The 17,834-nt window shown below is 42.1% G+C and overlaps 1 protein-coding gene across 7 annotated transcripts in view; it reads left to right on the top strand.

Moving 5' to 3' along the window:
• The window catches only part of CDC42EP4 (CDC42 effector protein 4), a 30,571-nt gene that overhangs the window by 1,138 nt on the left and 11,599 nt on the right, over positions 1 to 17,834 (top strand). For 2 of the 7 annotated variants that reach the window (XM_072645574.1, XM_072645571.1), the window contains exon 2: positions 14,483 to 14,571. The exons of 4 other annotated variants lie outside the window; for them this stretch is intronic. The gene's annotated coding sequence lies outside the window, so the exon portion shown is untranslated. Of the gene's footprint in view, positions 1 to 274; positions 461 to 14,482; positions 14,572 to 17,834 lie in introns of those variants that run through there. One more of the 7 variants, XM_072645576.1, reaches the window with a different exon arrangement.

Here is a 17,834-nt window from a genome sequence, read left to right as displayed (position 1 = left end):
TATTCGCTGTCCATGTCCCCCCTATTCTCCCCTACCCCCATCTGCTCCCTCTGAGGACCTCCTTTTGGGAAGGATGGGGCTCCAGCGCCCTCCCTTTGTCCAAGGTTTTGTGTGTGTGCGTGTGTTTTTTAGGGGGGAGCGTAAGAGTTGGGGGGCCCCCATCAGCTCAACGCATGGGTTGCAACGTCCCTCAAAAACCCGAGGAGGAGGAGCTGGCCGCTCCTGGGCGGGTGGAAAAGAAGAGGACCAGGACATTGCTGTGGCGGGTTAATGATTTAATCGTCCTTCGCTGAGCCTACTCTGAGACTCTGCCCGTTCGGTCCTCCCCTCCCCTCCTCTCCCCTCCCGCCTCTGGCACCGCCCCCGGCCTTGGAGCGCCCCCAACTGGGGCGTCAACTTGCCCCTCTCTTTCTTAGCTTCTCTTTTTACACAGCCTTCTTCGGGATTCGGGTCTCCTGGGGTGAGTCGAGAGGGGACCTGGGTTGGGCTGATTTTGGAAGGGAGGTCTAAAGGGAGACGTTCTTGTGTGTGAGTCACTGAGCCTCCCTTAGTGTGTGTGTGAGTCACCCAGCCTGCCTTGGGATGCGTGTGTGTGTGTGTGTGTGTGTGTGTGTGTGTGTGTGTGTGTGTGTGTGTGAGTGTGTGTGTGATTTTCAGTCACTGAGCCTGAGTGTGTGAATTTCAATCACTGAGCCTGAGTATTTGTATTTCTGTCTCTGGACCAGCCTCAGTGCGTGTATATTTTGGTCACTCAGCCCTTGCCTTAGTGTGTGTGTATTTCAGTCGGCTTTCTTGTTTCATATGTTTCAGTCACTGAGCCAGCTTGAGTGTATGTGTATGTTGGATGGGTGCTTGCTGACTGATTCAAACCAGGTTTATGGCATTTCCCTTGGATGGGTCGCGTTGACCCTGGTTTTGAAAAGTTTTCTTTTTCCCTAAGTGAAGAAGGGAAAATGAAGCACTTTTCCCCCTCTTTTCTCTTACTCTTCTCTCCATTCTGCTTCCTTGCCCCCACCTCCATGTTCTCTGCTTGTTACCCAGGTAGCAATAGACATTTGGGTTGGGAAGAAGGGGGCAATTTGTATGTTTAGGCCTCAGTGGAGTCTCTTTATCTCCTCTGGAAAAGGGAATGCAGATATTGGGGTGCTAGGAAGAAATACACTGCGTCCCATCTGTCTACGGTTAATGGGGTCTGGGAGAGGTTTTTCCAATTAGGAGTCCAGGAAGTGAACAATGAGGGGCCCAGTTACGGGAGTTAGGGTTATAGAGTCTGGGTTTCTAATAACTTCCCTTCTAATCTTTCCCTTCCCCCACCTTCATCACCAGTTCTCTGAAACTGCATCTGGGTAGAATGGAGAAAGGTACTCTCCCTGTTTTCTGACTGGGAACATCAGGAGAATGAACTGAAGCTGGAGAGAACAAAGGGGCCAGGATACAAAGAAGGGACTGAATAAATACTCTCCAAGAAATCCTCCGATTTCTTATTTCCTTGTCTATAGATTTGCAGGCTATGACTGATTTTCCAAGCTTCCTGACCTGCCTTGCTTCTCTGAACTGTTCCATGTGACTGTAGCATTACCAGATTATGTCTTTGTGCTTTAGGTTTGTTTTTTTTTTCCTTATCCTCTGAACTTGAACCTTGTCTCCACCCTTGCCTGAAGGCTAGCTGCTCCTTCTTGAAGGAGATTGGGATGTCCTGTAGTTGAGGTTAGGGAGATATCTGAGTAGATAACCTGGGCTCTATCTTCCCCAGGTGATTACGTGCAAAAATCTTCCTTGGAGCTTTCAGGGATAGGGAACTTAACTTTCAGGGTTAAGGAACTAGTAACAAAGGGGAGGCTGCATTGTGGTGTTTTGTTGTAAGTCTCAAATCTTTTTTGTTAAGCATTCCCTTGGCATCTGATTTGTTTGGGAGGTCCCTTGAACTGTTGATTTGGTCACCCAGGGTCCTTGTACTTAACTTGGATCTCTACTTTCAGGAAATCGCTTATCTTTTGTTCTTCTTTTTTTCCTCCCCACCTTTTCCCTAATAAAAATTCCCAAGGATTTTTTGCTGACTCCTCAGGAATAAGCCTTTTTCTATACCATCACTGCACGTTACTCTGTTATGGGTGACAGTGTTTGCAACAATCTGGCTAGTTCACACACAGATCAAGCCAAGTCCCCTGTGATATTTTCTTCAACTCAGAATCCTAATCTTGTAAAAATGAAGCTAATCTCTTTGGAAAAGAAATTTTGCTCAACAAGAGACATGCAAATTAAAACACCTTGAGACATTCCACTTTACACCCATCAGACTGGCAGAGATTACAAAAAGGGAAAATGGCAATTGTTGGAGGGATTATGGGAGGGACAGACACTTAACACAACATTAATGGAGTCTTGAATGTTTCAACCATTCTGGAAAGCAATTGGAAACTACTCAAAGTCTCTAAACTGTGTATATACCCTTTGATCCATCAATAGCACCATTAAGCTATATTTCAAAGAGATGAAAGACAGGGAAAGTATCCATATGTGCAAATATATGTAAAGCCATTGTAAAGGAAAATTACTGTGAAAGACTTTAGATCTATGATCAATGCAATGACTACCCCCAGAAAACTATGATGAATTCTACATCTCACCTTTTAAGAGAGAAGTGATGGTTCTTTGGGGCAGAAAGAAACACTTTTTTCCCCAGATATGGCCAACATATGGATTTGGATTTTGATGAGAAAGACGAGAATGTTCATAAATCATGAAAAAGTAAACAAGAGAGCAGGAAGAGGTTCAGAAGGGGATGTGGACAAATAGAGAACGGTTGGAACTACTATGTTGAATTGGAGGTATTAAAAAAAAAAAAAAACTATCCATAGATGGAGAAGGGATCTTGTACGTATAACCTTTGTATTACAACACCTTCCCCCCAGTACCTTTACTTGGTACATGATAGGTGTTCATTTGATAATCACAGGTGATATTTCAGTGTATTTTCAAGCACTTGCTATGTGCCTCTTGAGAACTTTTAAAGGGCACAAGGATGCCATTCTTTTCAGGGATACTGCGTATACAGGAGTAATTATATACAAAATATATAAATACAAGAATTTGTTTTTTGAGGGGGGAAGCTTAGGAAGGGCCTAGTATTAAGTGATGTTAAGCTGAGCTTTGTAGGATATTGAGGATTCTAACAGACAAAGAGTTGAGGAAGAGAGTACATTCCAGACATGAAGGGAAAGCCTGTACCAAGGTGGAGATGGGATAGAGTGCCATGTGTGAGAAACGGCAAAAAAGGCAGTTTGGGTAATGGGCATAAAGGGGAATAATGAATAGAGAACTGAACTGGAAAGGTAAGTTGGATCCTGGTGGAAGGGCCTTCAATGCCAAACAGAGGAGTTTATATTTGACCTTAGAGCTATGCTTTTAGGAAGATCACTTTGGCAATAGCATAGAGGATGGATTGGAGAGTAGAAAAACTGGAAAAAGGAAGGAACTTTAGTAGTCTCTTGGAATAGCCCAGGTTACAGGTGATGAGTAGCCACCAAGTGAGTGGAGAAAAGGGGATGAACAGGAGAGATATTGAATAGAATTGAGAAGACTTGGCAACAGGTAGGGTATGTTGGATGAGGAAGAGAGCGTTAGGAGTCAAGAATGACTTAAAGGTTTCTAAGTGGGGTGCCTAAAGAGTTGTGCAGCAAAGTAGGAAAGTTTTAAAGAGGGATATGTATGGGGGTGTTTTGTCCATGTTGAGTTTGAGATGCTTATGAGTTATTCAGTTTGGAATATTCAATAGGCAGTTGGTGATTTAGGACTGAAGTTTAGGAGGGACACCAGGGCTGATCTTGGGAAGTTTTCTCCATATCACCCATGGAAGTTAATAAGGTCACCTAGAGATAGTACAGAGAATAGAGAAATATAAAAAATATAGTGTAAAGAAGGGAGAATGCCCAGGAAAGAGCCTGGGTCTTAACACAAACCCACTATGGAGGTAGGGATGGGAGGGGGGGTTACAGTTATAGTTACTTTCCAGGTAGGAGGTGGGAAGATCAAAAACTGTTCATTTAATAAGCATTTAGGAAGTGCCTTCTATGTGCCAGGCACTGCCCCAAGGATACAAAGAAAGGCAAAAAATACCATCTTTCCTATCAAGGAACTCACAATCTAATGGGATATGGAGGGAAGAAAACATGAAAACATGTATGTACAAACAAAATAGACAGGATAAATTGTAAATAATCAAGAGAAGGCACTAGAATTAAGGGGGAAATCAGGAAAAGTTCATAGAAGATGGGATTATATCTGGAACTTGAAGGAAGCCTGGAAAGTTAGAAGGCAGAAATGAGGTAAGAGAGTTTTCAGAACACAGGGGAGAGCAAATGAAAGCATCAGGAGTCCAGACATGGAGCGTTTCATTCAAAAACTGAAAGGAGGACAGTATCCATGGGTTGTAGAGTATGTGAGGGTGACTAAGGTTAAGCATCCTAAAAATGTGGGAGGGAACCCTGTTGTAAAAAGGGTTTTGAATGCCAGAGGATTTTATATTTTATTCTTGAGGTAATAGGGAGCCATTGCAGTTTATTGAAGAGGGAGAACTCCTATAGAGAGAGAAGGGGAAAGGGAAAGTCCAGGAGAAAGCCTTGGGGTTGTACTTATAACTGAGAGACACAGTTACATATACTTTCATGGTGAAAGGTGGGATGAAAAGTGCAAGATCACTGGTTCCGGTGAATCAAATCCACAAACCCAGCAAATATTTTTTAAATATGGTGCTTTGCTCAAGGCCCTGCCTGGGTTTGCTTTAGGATTGCTTTGTTTTGCATATGTAGGATTTAGGATTTTGACCACTATCTACTCCCCCTCCTTCCTTTTTCTGATAAGGAAAGTGAGGCCCAGACAGAGGCCCAGGACCCAGCCAGAGCAATGGAGCTGGAATGTGGGAGGGCCAACATTCAAACCCAAGCCCTTTGACTCCAAAACCAGTTCTGGAAAAGTGAAAGTCTGTGCTGTGGGTGTGGTTTGGAGTTTGGACACGGGTGAAGGTGGTGTGGGCAGGTGATGGCCTTCTTTGGTTGAGAAATGGCCTTGTTTTTTTCCCTCTTCCACTTCTGGAAGGACTTGGTGAAACTTTCTTCTGAGGTGGGTGAGGGAACCTCTGTCACCCTAGGAATGAAGCCTGGAGAGATGCCAGAGATAAACCTTGGGGTAGGGAAAGGGCAGGAAGTTGAGCAATCATCTAGACCTGGAGGCTCAGAGAGTTGACCTCCTATGGCTTGGATTGCGTGAACTGTGGACTGGAGGCTTCTCCTCAGGGCCCCAAGGAAAGTCAGAGGATTTAAGAATCTGGAAGGCTTTCCTGAGGTCACTGAATCCAGGACCCTGGAGCTGGGAACTCCCAACTCTGTCAGCTGGAGTGGAATTTCAGGAAGGATTTGGATGGATGAGTCCACATCGGTTCTGTTTTTCTGTAGCCTCTTTGGTTTCTTTTTTCTTTACATTAATTTATTTAATTTTAGTTTTCAACATTCACTTCCACAAGTTTTTGAGTTTTAAATTTTCTCTGCCTCCCTCCCCCCTAGACAGCATGCAATATGATAAAGGCTCTATGTATACTTTTTATTAAACATATTTTCACATTAGTCATGTTGTAAAAAATGGGAGAAATCACGAGACAGAAAAAGCAAAAAGAGAGAGCAAACAGTATGCTTTGATCTGCTTTCAGACTACAATTCTTTCTCTGAACATGGACAGCTTTTTCCATCATGAGTCTTTTGGAATTATCTTAGATCCTTGCATTGCTGAGAAGAGCGAAGTCTCTCAGTTAGTCAATGTTGCTGTTTGTTACAGTGTTACACTTTGTTACAATGTTCTCTTGTTTCTGTTCATTTCACTCAGTATCAGTTCATATAAGTCTTTCAAGGTTTTTCTGAAGTCTGCCTTGCAGCCTCTTTGTAAGTGACATAGTTTTCATCATCCTTCTATTAAGAAGTTCACGCATACCCTTTGACCCAGCAATATCGCTACTAGGACTATATCCCCAAGAGATCATAAAAATGGGAAAGGGTCCCACATGTACAAAAATATTTATAGCAGCACTCTATGTAGTTGCCAAAAACTGGAAGTCAAGGGGATGTCCATCAATTGGGGAATGGCTGAATAAATTATGGTATATGAATGTAATGGAGTACTATTGTGCCATAAGAAATGATGAACAAGAAGACTTCAGAGAGGCCTGGAAGGACTTACATGACCTGATGCTGAGTGAAAGGAGCAGAACCAGGAGAAATTTATGCACAGCAACGACCACAGTGTGTGAGAGTTTTTTCTGGTAGACTTAGATTTTTGTAATAACACAAGAACTTCTTACAAGAAGTTCACGCGTTAAGCCCCAGCTTAAACTATGTCCATGAGCACCAAGTTAGCTGTGAACTTGCACTATTCCTGGGGTTACTTCAGAGTACCTTCCCAATAGTATTCATTGACTTCTGGAAGTACAATATGAGGAGGAATAAATTACCTCATTTAGGCTGTATACATCTGATATGAACATAATTATTATATGTTGTCCACTCCCCACCCCCTCCCATTGGAATATGAGCCCCTTGAGAGCAGAGTCTGTTTTTTGCATCCCTAGGGCTTATCACAGTGCCTGCCACCTAATAGGCACTTAAGAAATATTTGTTGGACTTGGAAATGGAAGAGCTGAGTTAATTAGATGCTTCCTAGCCATGTGATCCTAGACTAGGAGTGGGGAACCTGCTGCCTCAAGATCACGTGTGGCTTCCCCATTCCTGCCCTAGATAAGTATGGCGTCTCTGAGCTTCAGTTTTCTTATTTGTAAAATGGGGAGAAAAATAACACACGTCTCACAGGATTGTGAGGATCCAACAAAATAACCTATGTAAAGTGCTTTGGAAACTCTTAAAGTGCTATATAACACTATCTATTTTTCACTGTTGTCATAATCATCATCAAATTATTATTTGTTCTCTGGTGCCATCATCCTACTCTATTGGTGACTGGTATCTGAAATCTTTCTTTTGAGGAACAGGAGTGCTGGTAATCTCTACCCTTCTTTCTTTCTTTTTTTTAACCTTCTAAGAAGAGGAGAGATTTTGCTTTTTTAGTAGAAGTCTACTTGGCCTCCCTAGTCCTTAGATAGGAAGGGGAGAGACTATCATAGAGCCTTTTCAGATCACATCATAGATTCAGAGCTGAAAGAAAACTTAGGGGTCATCAGGTCCAGTTCTTTGATTTTACAGATGGGAAACAGAGACCTGGAGAGGTGATAAAACTTATCCCAAGGTCACAGGGATGAAGTGGTAGGGCCAAAATTCAAACCCAAGTCTGTGTTAGGATTATCTGCCTATGCTGTTACCAAGCCATAAGCTTCCCATTCCACCTAATCCTGGCTGCTTTCCTCTGCCACATTATGCTAATGCCCTTCCTAAAAATGTCTCTTTAGTTGAAATCCTGTCTCAAATACCTACTAGTTGTGTGACCTAGCACTTAGCATACTATCTGGTATATAGTAGGTGCTTAATAAATGCTTATTAACTGACTCACCCTGAGCATATCACTTAATATGTCTTAACCTCAGTTTCCTCTGGAAAATGGTGATAATAAAGGAAACTTCCTCCCAGGGTTTTTTTGTTTATTTTTATTTTTTGAGGATCAAATGAAATATTATTTGAGAAGTGATCTGTCAACTTTAAAGTGATATGTAAATGCTACTTTTTGTCATTATATTTTAAATGCATAAAATAAATTGCATAGGCTTGCAAAGGGGGGAAATTATCTCTCAAAACTGAGCATGATATTTCCCAGATCTTTTTAAAGAATGGTGCAGACAAACTCTCACCTCCCTTATTCTGGACTCTTTATATTAATCCAGCCAATGAAAGTATTTAATTTTTTTTAAAATGTCACACTATTGACTCATGTTGAGTTATAGTCCAAAAAACCTCTAAGTCTTTTTTTTTTAAACTATGAACTCTTTTTTTAACCTTCTCCAATCCTTTCTCTTGAGCAGTTTTTAATTTATTTGAATCCAAGTATAGGACTTGAAATTTAATAGGAAGAGATGTAATTTTATTCATTCAGCCCATCATCCAAGTGGGTCTAGATTTTTCTTTTTTCTTTTTCTTTTTTGGATAACACTCCTATGATCTAATCTGTTTGCTGCTCCAAGCTTTGTGTCATGTCTAAATATGATTGGCTTGCTTTCAAGTCATTCATGAAAATATTGAATAGGACATGGCCAAGGACAGAGCTTCTCTCTAATGCAGGGGTTTCTTAAACTTTTTTGCATGTTATAGATCTAGATCCTTCTGCAGTCCAGTGAAATCTATGGTCCTCTTCTCAGAAGACTGTTTTTTAAAGCACAAAATTGGAAACCAATTACTTTGAAATAGTTGTTAGAGTATTTAAAAACAAGTTTACAGCCTGTAGATTAAGAACCCCTGCTGTAGATGGGCATCATTCCTTCATTCAGCCCTGTTGATCATGCTGTTCTAGGAAGACTAATTCATTTAACACCGCCTGCAGGAATGAACTTGTACTTCTGTCATTCCAGTGACATTTTTAAAAGCAAGTAATTAAGAGTTCTGTAGATCTACTTGGAAACATCTTCAGCTCCAGGACTTTACCTCCTCCCACCCTGGTCCTGAACAGGATGAATTGAGCCCCATATTCCATATCTGTGCTATGTGAATCCTCCAGCCATCTACTTTCCCTCTCCTGACCAGTGGACAGTCTGTACTTGTGCTGTCCTGGGAGGGGGTGAGCAGCTGGATTACTTCTAAAGATTGCAGCCATGTGACCATGGACACAAACAAAGCTTAGTGGTTTATCTATCTCTGATCTTAGAGGTCAGGTCAGGTTCTTTCCCTTTCATTCTGAAGGTAAATCTTTCCCGTAGTGCTTGATTTTCTACCTCCACCCCAGGGACACGGTACTATTCCAGTCTACATGCCTACTTGACCTACTACTGGTTTTTCTCCTAGGATGGGCTCCTTCTCCCTGGGTGTCTTTGTAACCTCCCCAACCCCTACCCTGGACTATAAGCTTTCATTCTAGGATAGGAAGTATTTCTTTCTTTTCTGTCTTCCTTCTAGACTTCTTATCTCCCATTCTTTTCCCCGTCTATTGAATGCTGTAAGTCTGAAGAATTGAGAGTCCCCTTGGATCCAAGGCCAACACATCCAATTCTGCATTCATAGAATCTTAAGAGCCAGAAATTATTTCAGCCAGCACATGGTCCAACATTTTCCCCCAAGAGGAATTGCCTTTATAATATCTTTGACAAGTGCTCAGCTGGTATCTGCTTGAATCCTTCTAATGATAGGACTCTCCTACCTCCAGAGGCGGCCCATTCTTTTGTTGATGCTAAAGGAAGTCTTTCTCTCTTCCTACCCTTACCTTTTCCTGACCTGCTTTACAGAGAGGTGCTAAGTGGTCCAGGAAATAAACTAGAATGAAGATTCTCAGCTATTTGGTGCCATTGTTATCTGGGACCTCCAGAAATGGAGCTCCAGAAGAGCCTCCTTTATTTGAGAGTCTCACCATGTCACTCCACCCTTCCCTCAAACCTTTAGTGGTGTCCTATTCTCCAAAGGATAAAATGCAAACTCTCCATGTTGGAATTTAATATGGCACCAGCCTGACTTTGCAGGCTTATTTCACATTATTTCCCTTTCTGCTCTCTCCATTGTAGTCAGATAGTAAGGCAGCTCCTAGGCCAAAACCTCGGTCTATTTTATTCTTGTTTGTCTATTCACTGTGCTCACATATATTCCCTTAAACTTGGTATTCCATTCGCCATTCTGCATTTGTTTGTTTTGATTTTGGGGAGCAATGGGGTTAAGTGACTTGCTCAGGGTTACATAGCTAGTAATTGTCTGAGGTCATATTTGAACTCAGATCCTCCTGACTCTAGGGCAGGTACTCTATCCACTGAGTCACCTAGTTGCTCCTGTACATTTGCACAGCCTCTCCCCTCATCCTGGAATGCACTCCATCCTCACTTCTACCTCTTAGAATCCCACATACCTTGAAACTTCTGATTAATTACTACTGCCAGTAAAAAGCCTAGTTTTTTTAATGCTCTTCAAAATATTTATATATCTATCTTTTTATTTGTTGTATCCCTTCAGGAGAATGTAAATTCTGTGGAGCCAGAGACTCATTCATTTTGTCTTTGTATTCTCAGCACTTAATATAGTGCTTTGCACATGGTAGGGCTTTTTAAAAAATGCTCATTGGATTGGAGAATTATCTCTGAGATGTCCTATCTTTGCTTGGGAGGCTTCAGCAATTCAGAGGGTACCCACGAGAACAGCTTTGGGGGCCTCTGATATTTCTAATGTGACATTTCAGCTCATACTCTTCCTTGGACTATCTTTTGCCTGTATCTCCCTATACCACATTGGATGATCCCAGACTGGGCATGTGCCCTGAGATAAATTTTACCATTTGCACTTTCTTGAAGGGAGGCAAGAGCCTCCGCTAAGATTCTGTTCTAGTCCTGGGGTAGCTGTGATTGGAATAGTTATGACTGTGGGCTCCCAAAAGTCATGGCAGTAGAACAAAAACTACACCACTGAGGATCCTAACCTTCTTTGTGTCATAGACCCCTTTGGTAGTCTGGTGAAGCCTATGGATGCCTTGTTATTCAGTCACTGTGCTTAGCACCAGAGATATAAAGAAAGGCAAAAGACATCCCTGCCCTCAACGCTTATAATCCATGTACAAACAAGATCTAGACAGGATAAGCTGCAGATAACTAACATTTCAGAATGTTTTAAAATACATAAATAAAATAGGATTTTGAAGTTAGACACACTTAGCAAAATATTTTTTAAAAAATATATATCAGGGGTGGAGCCAAGATGGTAGAATATACATATTGCTTGAGCTCTCCTCACTCCCTGTCAAATACCTGTAAAAAATGACTCTAAAATAAAATGCATGTCTGTGGACACTCTTCTTCCTTTCCTCCCACACCCCCCTTAGGTTAAGACTCCCTACTCAGATCCTTCCAAGTTGGAAAGATCTCAGGTACAGGCCTAGCAAGAGCCCAAATGTCATCTGAGGCAACTATGGCTAAATTCAGAGTGGTTCATCACTAGCTCATTAATTATTTTTGGCTATAGCAACTCATAGAATGGTTATGATCCGTATCAATGAAGGTCATACCCACCTCCTTGAAATCTTTGATTCTTGAAAGAATTGAAAAAAACTCAGTAATGACTGAAGGTTGTAGTGTCCTGAAGCTGGGGGAGCTAATCTAGCATCTTCCCATGAGGAGACCCTAGAAATGATTTCTCCCCCTTAGAACTGTCTGATCTAGTCAAGCTCCTTCTGTTCCTTTTCTTCCAGTCTCCTGAAGTGAGACTGTGAGAGCTTAGGACCAGAGTGGGGATCCTGAGAGAGCCTTTGAAATACAGACCTGGGTCAAATGACCGTATGTTTATTGAGGAGCTGGGTGACACCAGCCAGAATCGGAGTGAGATATTCTAATGTCTGCAGAGGGACCTTGAATAGCAATGTGACTGAGCAAGCCAGCCATGAACCCTGGTCTTAAGAGAAATGGTGTGCTTGGCCCAAAATAAAGCTGGTGGTTCTGATTTTAACTCTGTGTTTTCCCTGAATTTCTGGGTCATTTGGGGAAGGAGAGCTGATTGGAGCAGGAAGATAGTTCCCAGACCATCTTCAAGCTGGGGTGAGCCAGGTCTAGTGCTGAATCTCTCTTGTCTCCCTCCCCTTTCCCTCTCTTCATGTAAGTAAAAGCCTGATCCGTTGTGTCATCTGAGAGATCCAAGTGGGTGGAGAGAACTTCAGGAAGAGACATATAAACAAACAAAGTTGCCAGATGTCATTGAGTCACTGGTATTCATCACCCTGATTCCTAAACAGTTTCCTGTCACCCCACACCATTTCACTTACTCTTTCTTCCCCCTTCACCAGTGAAGATCCTCCAAAGCCAGGAATCTCTGGAAGCTCTAATTTACTCCCTGAGAAGGTTGGTCTATTGCAAATTTTGGTTTTGTTTTTGTTTTATTTTAACTTCAACCACTCTCTTTCCCAAATAGAGAGTTCCAGGAGCTAAGAAATGTCTAACCATGGAGAAAGATGGGAGTAGTGGTGTCAAAAGAAAGGAGATGAGCAGGGAGGCTATCAATGGCTTTGAAAGGAGAGAAGATTCTTAACAGTGGTGGCCCTTTCAGAGTACCATGGGGATGTACCCAGTGGCCATCCTTGCTGGATAATCTGGACTTTCCCTGGAGATGAAGTGACCTGGGCCCCAGGATGTTTCAGGAAGCCTAAGTAGGGGTTTTTCCAGCCTGCTCTAGGGAGGGGTTGGTCCCAGGATGATTTTTTTCTAAAATTTATTTATTTATTTTAGTCTTTAACATTCATTTCCCCAAGATTTTGAGTTCTAAATTTTCTCCCCAACTCTCCTCCCACCCAAAAATGGTGGCATGCGTTCTGATTACACTTCTCCCAGTCTGCTGTTCCCTCTATCACCCCCCCGTCCCCCTCCCCCTCACTTTTTTGTAGGGCAAGATAGATTTCTATACCCCAGTACTAGGATGATTTTAACCAGAGAATCTGTTTAAAGTCATCTCGTAGTGACAAGGGGAAAAAAACCCAAAACTTTGGAATCATAGGGCGTTTTCCCCAGCTCAGCTGAACACCACTGGCTTTTCTTAAAAAAAAAAAAAAAAGCCAGAGAAACAAAAAGAAAGCAGAAGTGGTAGAGCAATTGTGGTGTTGCCTCTCCCTCCTCTCCAGCCCTCTTCTGTTGTCCTGTTCAGAACTGAACCTTCAACTGCTTGCTTTTCCTCAGTAGGGGTGTCTTTGGAATATGTGAGGGGCTACCTGCTTCTGTTAAAAGCATGTGCTCCCTTTTTTCTGCCTGGAAGGAGACATCCACAGTGCTTCCAGCTGATGACTTAGAGGCATCGGATGTTTCTATGGGAACCTGGCTCTTCCAGCTGCAGCTGAAGGGGGCTAGAGAACTGTCCAGGCCAGCGGGGAGGGACAGGCTGCTACTTTGGGAAGGCTGATCTAGCACTTTCCCGTGAGAAGATCCTAGAATTGGAAAAGTCCTTTGGAACTGTTTAATCTAGTACCAGTTTCTTCCCGTCCTTGCCCCCTTAGATCTCCTTAATTAGAACTTATGGCAATTTGAAAGGTTTGCCCATCCTGATTGCTTGGTGGGGGTAAGAAGTGATTCCTGTAAGGGATAAGATAAAGAGAAAGGAGGGAAAGAAAAGGAATAAAATTAGCATTTATTAAGTTCCTACTGTTTCTGAGCACTTTACAAATATATAATCTCATTTGAACCTCAAAACAACCTCAGGAGGTGGTGTTATTGTGATCCACGTTTTACAGTTGAGGAAACTGAGGCAGACAGAGGTTAAGTGAACTGGCCCTTTATAAGGGAGATTGGATTATCTGGTCTGGAAAACTTCGCTATAAAGGGAGAAGTAGAAGAATAGTCAGTGGCAAGTGGAGGACCTCCTTAGGCCCTTAGGCGTTAGAAAGTGATCCTTTTCTAGGGTCCTGCCCTTGAGTCACAGCTAAGTCAATGGAATGACAGGTAGTATGGTAGAAAAGATCACTGGACTGGTGATATAAAGGACCTGCATTTGAATCCCAACCCAGACACTTATTTTGTAACCACAAACAAGTCATTTAACTGTTGTTGTTCAGTCATTTCAGTTTTATCTGAGTCTTTGTGATCCCTATTTGGGGTTTTCTTGGCAAAGATACTGGGGTGGTTTGCCATTTTCTTCTCCAGCTCATTTTACAGATGAGGAAAGTGAGTTAAGTGACTTGCCTAGGGTCATATAGCAAGGAAGTGTCTGAGGCTATATTTGAACTCAGGAAGATGAGTCTTCCTGACTTCAGGTCTGGCACTCTAACATCCCTAATTAGCCTCAGTTTTCCTATCTCTCATTTGGCCAGTAGTAACATTTTGTAAGCATCTACCTCACAGAGGTGTTGTGAGGAAAATCCTTTGTAAATCTAAAAGCAAGAGTTCTTAAAGATGGGCTCCATGAACTTAAAAAAAATTGATGACTATATCAGTAGAATTGGTTTTCTTTGTAATTTTATGTGTTTAAAAACCTTCTGAGAAGAAGTCCATAGGCTTTCATCAGACTGAGAAAGGGGTCTGGGACACAGCATTAAATAAATGTGGAAATTAGAGATTATTTTGTTCAACCCCCACGTTTATTTAACAGGTAAGACAAGTGAGGCCCAGAGAGGAAGTCATTTGTACCAGCTGTTGTTGCTGTTTCTTTCTCTGCTTTAGGGAAACAACCACCTTCTCCTACCCAGGAACTCCAAGGGAGCAGAGTGTCCTCAGCTGTTCCTTCTCCTATGGAATCCTAGAACAAGCACCCTAAGGGAGAGACTGAGTGATTCAGTGCTGGATTGTAGGCAGCCTTTTTTGCACAATCATTACTGCTTAAACTCCTTTCTTGGTTACTAGGATGAACAACTTGATGCTCTCCTGGATTTTATAGAAGAATGCCAGATGACTGAACATCCAGCAGGTTGGAGACAGGATTCTTACAAGAGGTGGGAGGTTGGACTTTCTGGCTTCGAAGGTCCCTTCCAACTCTCAAATTCTTTGAGAACAAACAGGAAACAAGCAGATCTCCTTTGGGGTGGTTGGAGTATTTAATTTCTCTTGTTTGGTCCGGTAGGTGGAATCAGGATGCAGCTGTTGGTCCTGACTTGTTTTTTGGTTTGGTTTTTTTTTTTTGGTGAGAGACAACCTAAGCTCCCTTCTTTTCTGGACAGGAAAGTTGTACATCACAAAATCTTACAGCTAGCTCTTACAGAGCTAGTCCAACCATGTTCATCTTATTTTTAAAATGTAAATGTTATATTGAACATTGATACAACCACCAAAGTTTTAGTGACTACTTACAGTTAACTGATTTTAATGAATAAAATGTCATAACTTTTTTTCCTATCTCATATTATCCACAGCCCACCTTTCTCTCATCTCACCCCACCTGCAGAAATGCTCCCTTATAATAAATTTGCATAGTCAGGCAAACACACACACACACACACACACACACACACACCAACAACACATTGGTCACAATGTCTGAGAATGCATGTCTCGTCTTGTACCTCTCTCTACAAGGGATAGAAGGTATGGTTCATCCTCAGTCTTTCGAAGTTATGTCTGGTCCCTCCTGTGGTTAGAGTTCTGAGGTCTTTCAGAGTTGTTTTCCTTAGAATTAATGTTGTCATTTCATAAACTGTTCTGATTCAACATTATTCAAACTCTTTACTTTGCAGATGAGGAAATTGAGGTTCAGAGAGGTTTTGAGTTACTCATACCTGGTTACATTGCTAGTTCAGGGTAGAGCCAGGACTAGAACCCAGATCTTCTAAGCTCTTTCTGCCATGCAATAAGTTGCCGTTATCTTGGCTATAATTTTGAAAAGGTGAGATGAAAATTTTTCTAACTCTCCTCCCACCCCTATGTCCTGTAGTGACATTTTGTTTTCTTTTGGGAGGTAATTGGGGTTAAATGATTTGCCCAGGGTCACAGTTAGTAAGTGTCTGAGGCAGGATTTGAACTTGGATTCTCCTGACTCCAAGGTTTATGTTCTATCCAATGAACCACCTAGCTGCCCCAATGACATTTATTTTAAAGAACAATTTTCTCCAGGAGGTGAAACGTGGAAAGAGCACTGGATTTGTTGTTAGAGGCTACTGGTTTTGAAGCTCCATCTGAAATTTATAACTTCTGTGACCTTGGGTAAGTCACTTACCTCTCTGGGTCTCAGTTTTCTTATCTGAAAAAAAATGAGGGGCTAGACTAGATGATATCTGAGGGTCCCTTCCTGAACTAAATCCTATGAATAAAATGAGGGTGCATGTTTCTGTCACATGACATTTTCTTGCTTTGGGGTGAAGAGGAGAAAAAAATAAAGGATTCCCTGATGTTCAGGGCATGAGAGATATTGACAAGTCAATAATGAGCACCTGTGGGTACCCAGTGTCACTGCTAGGATTGCTGAGTTTCTGGGACTCTGATGAATTACATATTAAGTTAAAAGCCTTTTGTTTCCATGAAAAGACAAATTAATTCCAATACTTGACTATTGTTGATGAGTATCCCAGAAAACTCCCATTTTCTAGAACCACTCTTATCTGTGGGATTGGCTGATATGTTCTTTCCAGCACCAAGATTGCCTGTACTGGAGCCACATGCTATGGTTACTAGGAATGCCCTTCCTCAGACCTATGACTCTTCGTACTCAGTCCAGCTCTGTAACCCTGAAGAAGACATCTTCCCAGTAGCCTTCCTCTTCCCCCCACTAGCATACTCTAGGATGCAGATTCTTGCTCTGCTCAGCACCCGCAAAAGTAGACTTATCCAATAACTCAGTATCACTATTTGACTTTAGAGATTCTTTATTTGACTGGGAAGCCACCATGCTTTTGCTTTTTTCTTCTGTCACGTTGGAGATAGATGGTGATAGATTGTGAATGAACTGAGTAAGGCATTCCTTTTTCTCCAGGAGACTACAACCCTACGTTCTCAGGCAGCGAAATGTAGAAACCTTTGTTTCTGAATAGGGAACATGGAAATCCCATAGGATTTGGGAGATTCTTCTCAGAGTTCTTGAGCACAGTGAATAGAAGACTTCTTAAGTTCACATCTGTCCTCCAACACTTACTAGCAGTGTGATGCTGGGCAAGTCACTTAACCCTGTTTGCCTCAGTTTCCTCATCTGTAAAATGAGCTGGAGAAGGAAAAGGCAAACCACTCCAGTATCTTTGCCAAGAAAACCTGAAATGAAGAAAACCCATGAAGAGTCAGACACGACTGAAAGAATAAAACTCATAGCTCTGCCAAATTATGTGACTGGGCAGATTGTATGCCTTCTCTGAGCTTCAAGACAAGATAATATTATTAATAATACCAGAAAATTTAAGTTGAGAAGAACCTCAGAGGTCATCTAGTTTGACCCATATCCAACAATTATCCAGCCTTAGCTTGACAACTCACTGTGAAAGGGAAATTCACATGACCACTACCCCAAGACACCCACTTTTGGACAGTTCTAATTGTTAAAATTTTTTCCTTCAATGTCAAGCCAAAATTTGCCTCTTGCCTCAGAGGTTTTCGAAATCTTTTCTCTGACATTAGCACTGTGAGGTAGGTTGGTACAAATATTTTCATTCCCTTTTTTGTAGATGAGGGAATGAACCATATGATAGGATGGGGCAAGGTAAGATTTGTCCCTAAGATTCCAGAAAATCCGGCCATATGTTAAGGAGTTATAATGAGTACGGACTTTTGTCAAAGGCTGGGTCTCTATAGGAGCTCTTGGTGTCTTTATCTTGAGGAATATTAGATGGGAGTTGACTTGGCACTCAGGGAAATACTGGTCTTCTGAGATGTCTACCATCCTTTCCCTTAACCTGCCTTGGAAGAAAGGTTCAGTTCCCTGGGCAATAGGTGTCCAAAGCAAGGCCAGTGGGGAGTGATACTCCCTGAGTCTATTTTACCTGCTTCCCCAAAGCTGAGTCACAACAAGGATGCCTCAGAAAGCCACTGATCCCTACTTGTCAGCTCCTTTTCAGGGCTGGTCCCTCTGAATTCTGCCCTGCCCACAGAATCTGGAAGCCTCAAGCCAGAGGGAGGGAGTGACCAGAAGTTCCAAAGTAGGCTTATGATAGGGACTCCTCTTCAAGCCCTGCCCCAATTCATTGTCTCTCTCTGAGAGAAGCAAAGGCTATCTGTCAGCCATTGAGGTGACTTCCCCCGATATGGAATGACTTAAAATAACATGGTAGGTGAATCTGTT

This window comes from Notamacropus eugenii, chromosome 2 (genome assembly GCF_028372415.1).
Source record: "Notamacropus eugenii isolate mMacEug1 chromosome 2, mMacEug1.pri_v2, whole genome shotgun sequence".
Taxonomy (NCBI): Eukaryota; Metazoa; Chordata; class Mammalia; order Diprotodontia; family Macropodidae; genus Notamacropus; species Notamacropus eugenii.
This window is presented reverse-complemented; position numbering and strand designations above follow the sequence as displayed.